General features: G+C 44.0%; 1 protein-coding gene across 1 annotated transcript in view; it reads left to right on the top strand.

The window, feature by feature from the left end:
- UNC93B1 (unc-93 homolog B1, TLR signaling regulator) overlaps positions 1-7,145 on the top strand; it is an 88,373-nt gene that overhangs the window by 384 nt on the left and 80,844 nt on the right. The gene's annotated exons all lie outside the window — the stretch shown is intronic.

The following is a 7,145-nucleotide window of genomic DNA, read 5'->3' as shown; positions in this document are numbered from 1 at the left end:
CTGATAGCTGATTGGATGAAGAGTTTTGTAGTGGGGATTGGCTGGCCTGGCTGTCTACATAAAGTTTTTCGAATGGTGATTGGTTTACGGGAGCCGGGCTGTCATTGCAGGCGGGTCACGTGATTGTAACACAAAACCCTGAGATTTATAAATGGCATTGATGGGGGTCACGTGTACAATAGTAGAATATTTCTTTCTGTTATGAAGTGGAGCTGCTACAAGGACAAGCCAGATCCCAGCTTTATACTGTAATTCACTTTATATGGGAAGTGTGTGTAAAGCTGCCATACACATTACAATCTGATTTTGTACAATCTCAGATTTACCAATACTGTGCAATGCTGGAGCCCGATGACAAAATCCATTGAGCAAATAGGCCTGGCGCAGTTATGCTTTAGAGACTCCAACTTTATATTTGTTGAGTTCTTTAAAGTTCAGTTTCCTTCAGCTATACTGTCAAAAATCGAGATAGCATTCAGTACGCCATGTGGAAAACCCGTGTTCTGTACGCCTCCCCCCCACCGCATTCAAAACGCACTGCGCTTGTGATCTGCAGAGGGTGTCAGTGTGAAAGAGAAGAGCCGTTCTCTCCCCAAAAAATAAAAATCAGCAGCTACAAATACTGTAGGTACTGACGTATAATATAAAGACACTTACCTGTCCTGGGATCCAGCGCTGTCCTCACCCGAGCTCATCCTTCAATTGGCTTCGGGTCCCCTGGTGCCGGCATTTTAACTACTTCAATACCGGGCACTTACACCCCCTTCCAGACCAGGCCAATTTTCAGCTTTCAGCGCTGTCGCTGTTTAAATGACAATTGCGCGGTCATACAACACTGTACCCAAACAGAAGTTTTATCATTTTGTTCCCACAGAGCTTTCTTTTGGTGGTATTTGATCACCTCTGCAGTTTTTATTTTTTGCTAAACAAATAAAAAACACCTAAAATTTTGAAAAAAAAAGTTTTTCTTTTGTTTCGGTTATAAAATTTTGTAAATAAGTATGTTTTCTCCTTCACTGATGGGCACTGATAAGGCGGCACTGATAAGGCACCAATGAGGTGGCACTGATGGGCACTGATAGGTGGCATTGATGGGTGGCACTGATATGCAGCACTGATGGGCATTGATAAGCGGCACTGATGGGCACTTATGGTGGGCACTGATAGGCGACACTGATGGGCACTGAAAGGCTGCACGGATGGGTACTTATGGGTGGCACTGATAGGCGGCACTGATAGATGGCATTGATAGGCATCACTGATGGCATTGGGAAAGGGCACTGATTGGCAGCTGCCTGGGCACTGATTGGCATTTCCCTGGTGGTCCAGTGTGGTGGAATCCTGGTGGTCCTGGGCGGGCATCCAAGGGGGGTCTTCACTGATAAACAATCAGCACAGACCCCCCCTGTCAGGAGAGCAGCCGATCGGCTCTCCTCTACTCGCGTCTGTCAGACGTGAGTGAAGAAAAGCCGATCAATGGCTCTTCCTATTTACATCCTGATCAGCCGTGATTGGACACAGCTGATCACGTGGTAAAGAGCCTCCACATCACTTTTGGTGTGGTGCGATATCAGTCCATTCAAAATGAATGCACTGAAATGGTACCACAAAGAGCTGTATATGAATTCCACAGGAACACACAGCGCATTCCTGCATGATTCTCGTAGTGAACCGGCCCTCAGGAGGTCTAGGTGCATAGCCAGCCATAAACATGGCTGCTGGGCAAAGACTTAAGCCCTGTACACAGGGGCTGAATGTCAGGAGACAACGGCAGGTTAATTAAAAAAAAAAAAAGAGCCGACATTCGGCCCGTGTGTATGTCGGTCTGTTCGACAGAAGCCAGCCTGACGACGTGCATGCTGGAGAGCCAGCATCCGACCGACTCCTGATCAGTGCTCTCAGCCAATGGCCATCCCCCTGTCAGAACACAACAGCTCAATGGGGGAGATCACTGTACTAACCTTGCATGGTTAGTACAGCGGGTTCCGATCGGAGCTGTCAGTTTGTTTAGCTCATTACATGAAATTAAGGTTAAAAATAAAACTTAGATGACAAAATCTTCAGTTTTACTCAAATTAATTGATGCACAAATGAATATACCCCAAAACAAAAACTACTACATCTAGAATTTTGTATGACCTCCATGATTTGTAAGGATGGCACCAAGTCTTCATGGCATGCAATGAACACGTTGACGACATATTGATAAATTAGACCGGAGACTACGAGCCAGGCCTTCTCATCCAACATCAGTGCCTGACCTCACAAATGCAGTTCTGAAAGAATGTTCAAACATTTCCATAGACACACTCCTAAACCTTGTGGACAGCCTTCCCAGAAGAGTTGAAGTTGCTATAGCTGCAAAGGGCAGGCCAACTCAATATTGAATCCTAAGGACTAAGACTGGGATCCCATTAAAGTTCATGTGTGTGTAAAGCCAGGCGTCCTATTACTTTTGGTAATATAGTGTGTGTGTGTGTGTATATATATATATATATATATATATATATATATATATATATATATTATATATATATATATATATACACACACACGCACATATATATACACACATACACAGTATATAGTTGTAGCACCCTGATGCTTAGGCAGGGTTGCTATCAAATGTATTTGCCAAGTGATAGTTGCCTTGGCCAATTGATAGGAGGTCAATTGATTTCACCCTAATTCTACCCATCCAGGAAACAGCCTGGGCTTGCCAGTTCTTTAGGTCACGTTCGATGGAACCATAGAGGGGAGTACAGTTAACCCGATACAGGTTTGCAATGTCAGAGGTCAGTTTGATACCAAGATATGGGAGCAACTGAGTGCTCCATTTAAAGGAAAACGAAGTCTGAATAGGTGAATAAATTGGGCAAGGTCATAATAGGATCCATAATAAATAACAACAGGTCATCAGCAAATAGAGCACGTTTATGTGTTACGCCAGCACTTAAAATGACGTGAATATTAGGATTAGACCTGATGGCTATTTCCAATGTTTCAATTGCTATCACAAAGAGGAGAGGCGAGAGAGGGCATACCTGCCTGGTCACCCTCCCGATGTGTAAAAGATCTGATTTACGACCCTGCCCAATAATATTAGCTGAGGGGTTAGAGTAGAGCGCATCTAGAAGGGTAAGAAATTTAGGGCCACAGTTCCATTTCTTCAGTATGTGGAACAGTAAGGGCCACAATAAAGAGTCAAAGGCCTTGTGTAGATCCAATGACAGCAACATACCCCGCCGAGCGCCCATCCCAGTTAGAATGGAATAAAGAGACCAGATCTAAAGTCTGTTTGATCTGGTCCGTGGCCTGTCTCCCTGGGACAAATCCCACCTGATCTATGTGTATATATTGTGCCAGAAATGTATTTGCGTATATTTTAGTTAGGAATTTGTTGATCAGGGATATTGGTCGATAGTTGGCTAGATCACTATGATCCCTATCAGGTTTAGGAATCAGGCATATATGAGCCCTGTTGAAGTGTGTATCGAGGGCTGTCCCTTCCTGAATGGCCCTAAGGAATTTGAGTAGGTGAGGTGACAATTGTGGGGCAAATTTTTTGTAATAAGAGGCAGGGAAGCCATCTGGACCCGGAGTCCTTGAAGCGTTAGCTTGTTTGATGAGAGCTAAGACTTAATCCATAGTAATTTTTCTCTCTAAAAGCTTGCGATGAGGGGCTGATAGAGAGTGAAGGGTCACGTCTTTAAGAAATTTGTCCAAAATTTCGGGCAAGGGGCCTCCCTGTTCACTGTATAAGGACTTATAGTAGGAATGAAAAAGGTCCATTATCATCTGTGGGTTTTGAGTCAAGGTACCATTAGCGAGCCTGATTTTAGGAAGCCCAGTGTGACGAAATCTAGGTGTCAGCTTACGAGCCAGCATAGTGCCCGGCTTATCCCTCAACGGATGCCTGGTTCCATCTGAGACTCTTTTCTGCCTTGGTCGTAATTCAGCTCCAACCGGACCGAATCTATTTTGTCTCTAAGGCCCAAGTGTGGATTCTGTTTATGTCGAGCTAGCAGGTCAGACAATTCCCTCTCCTTTTCTTTTATAAGTGAGTCTGTATTCTTTTTAAGGCGAGATGCTATTTGAACCCTGATCGTGGCTTTGTGAGCTGCCCAATTGGTCACAGGAGAAGTGTCCGCTGAGTCATTTAGAGTAAAAAACTCCTTAAGATGTTCTATATCGAAGCAGACTGAGGGGTTACTTAATAGTATTTTGTTTAGTCTCCAAGGGGTAGGGCCTCTAGAATATGTCAAGGTATCACACAAAGTCCAGAGCAAAGAATGGTCAGACCAGGTCACATCTACTATTTTACTAGCCTGAAGGAAGGAGAAGGAGAGGAACTGCTGCCGGGTTCGTCAAAAAATGGTCTATTCTAGAATAAGTATGGTGAACATGAGAAAAAAATCCAAAGTCTTTCCTAGATGGGTTAAGTTCTCGCCATACCTCAATCAGACTGTGGTAGCGCAACATTTTGACCAGTTTTGACCCAATTTTTGGGTAATGCCTAGGGGAGGATGAGGGTCGTCTAGATTTATCATAGATAGCATCTAGGGCTACATTAGAGTCTCCTCCAAAGAGCACTAGACCCCCCCAAATCTGAGGACGCAGCATGCAGCAAGGCTCAGAAGAAGGGTAATTGGCCTACATTAGGGGCATAGTATGAGATTACGGTGACCAAGGAGCCCTCCAAGTGCCCTACTAGCATCAAATAGCGCCCTTCTGGGTCACAAATCTTTTTTTCTAGCGGGAAAGAAATACTTTTGTAAAAGCAGATCGCTACCCCACTAGTCTTACCCAGTCCATTTGCCAAATAAAAGTGGGGATAATAGTGGTGCAAAAAGTTTGTGTTTCACTGTAGTTCGGTGGGAAGTGCATTTCCTGGAGGAAGAGCACATTCGCATGTAAGGTTTAATAATGTTGGAAGGCCATCCTCCAATTGACTGAGGAAATCAACCCCTGAACATTGTGTGTGACAAATTTGTAGGGGAGCAGTTTCTCAATTTCTAAGGACTACATGTCCCATGGTACCTTGCTGCCTGCAAGCACTGATTCCTGTACTGACTCCTCCTCTCAGCTCCTCTGTAGTTTAGAAGGCAGGCTCTGTGAAATGTGTCACACAGCAGTGCCTACTCACAGAACATCGTGACTGTGTGTCACTGTAAATGTGTGCAGAGTGTTACAAAGTACATTTTCATATACATTTCTGTTTCCAGTTTCCGCTTGACAGAACCAGCTGCAATTACAACAATGGGTGCAAGGGGCATTTTACACATTGACCCCAATAAATTGGTTTAAGCAGGGAAACCCCAAGACATGAAAATTATTTTAAGGGTTCCTCTGGGGTAAAAAAATTCACAAAAGGCTACACTGGATGAAAATTGTATAATTATTATCAGACAAGGACATGATCTTGTCATTTTTTATGGTTATGCTTGTGTCCCTAAAGGGGACTTTTCCTTCACTTCTGTGTGATCAGCGAGGCAAGGAAGCCTCGCTGGGTCACAGAGAATAACAAAAACTATTCGAAAAAAGGTAGGGGCAGAGGCATGTGCACCGTGTGTGCCGGGTGTGCCTGGGCTCACCCTAATCACCCTGTACGGTGCTGATTCCTGATGCCCTCTGTCTCCCCTCACAGTGCTGCCAGCTTCCCACCTCTCCTGTCAGCTGCTGCAGGGGATGTTTCAGGATGAATGAATGAACACAGTGAATGGTCTGTACTGATCACGCCTGTGTTCATTCTTAACGGAAGCATAGTAAACAGTGTTTACTATGCTTCAATTTGTAAATGAACACAAAGCCGTTCAGCACAGAGCACTTCCCATTCATTCACTGTCCAGTACAGCTGAGACTGCAGAGAAAGGGACTGGGTAATCTCTGTTCTCAGTCCCTTTCTCTCTGTTTAGACCCTTGATATTTCACCAAAGCCCCCCCAACCGGGCTCCTAAAAGATTAAAAAAAAAAAAAATAATAAAAAATAATATTGTAAAAAATAATGAATAAAAATAAAATAGTAAAAAATAAAAATAAACACTACTGATACCGTCCATTGCCCTACTGACACGTCCACTGCCCTACTGACACCAATCTTTGCTCTGCTGGTATACATGCATGTGTGTTTGTGCTCTGGGGTGCACCCCCTAATGCAATAGTCTGTGCACACCAATGGGTAATGGTTAGCACCTCTGAGGTTTTTACTGCCTGTGCCCATTTGTGAAAATTTACCCTAACTTCCTTTTGTGTCACCAAGACAGCAACCGGGAGAAAATCTCCTAAACAGAGACCCAACCAACAATAGCAACTTGACAACAGAACACTTTTTTTTTCTACTTAGAAGGCCCGATCACACCAGAAGGCAATGCAGGAAAAGTGTGTTCGGTGCAAGCTTCCCACACGTGAACTTCAAGAAATGTGCATGGGTGCTACTAATTGTTAATGGAACCCCAATTGCATCTTGCACACACAGTGCATTTGCAGCCCCCAAACTGCATGGGTACTGCATGGTTCAGTGCGATGTGAAAAGTAGGGCTTTGCGCAATCCTGTGCATTTGGCAGCCTATTTAAAAGGATGGTCTGTCAAAACCGTAACACGAGGGACCGCATGGGAATGCACGCATTCCAGTGTGAAGCAACCCTAACAGTCTAAGTTGAACTAAAAATAAGTCACAAGAGGATATTTTTGGTTTTTCCATCCTAAAGTCATCTTCTTCATTAAAAAAAAAAAACAAAAAAAAAAAAACAAGAGATTAGGTTCCCCTTTTTTTAGTCTGTAGCCTCTGGCAGGCAGCTCAGTGTGGGGTATTTAAAGGCGAGATTCACTGGAATTCCCTTGATGTCATTTACAGTAGGATATAGCACTACATTCATTGCCTTAGGTCTTGTTCACACCATTTGCGGGGATCTGCACTTTTTTCACACTGGATAATTGCAGATCACCCAAAAAACAATTCTATGTTCCTCATTTACACTGCAACGCTGCTGTTATGTGCAAGGCGGTGCAGAAAAACTGCTGCTGCTGATGTTTCTCCAGACAGAAAGTGAGGGGAACTCTCCCAACAGCAACACAAAATCCTCAAGCCCAGTTTAAGGTGCAGCTTGATGAATCAGGGCTTTCGTTGTATATATGCACAGCCAAC

The sequence above is a fragment of the Aquarana catesbeiana genome, linkage group LG08, assembly GCF_042186555.1.
Source record: "Aquarana catesbeiana isolate 2022-GZ linkage group LG08, ASM4218655v1, whole genome shotgun sequence".
Taxonomy (NCBI): domain Eukaryota; kingdom Metazoa; phylum Chordata; class Amphibia; order Anura; family Ranidae; genus Aquarana; species Aquarana catesbeiana.
Note: the sequence above shows the minus strand (reverse complement) of the source record. Positions and strands in the feature narration are given on the sequence as shown.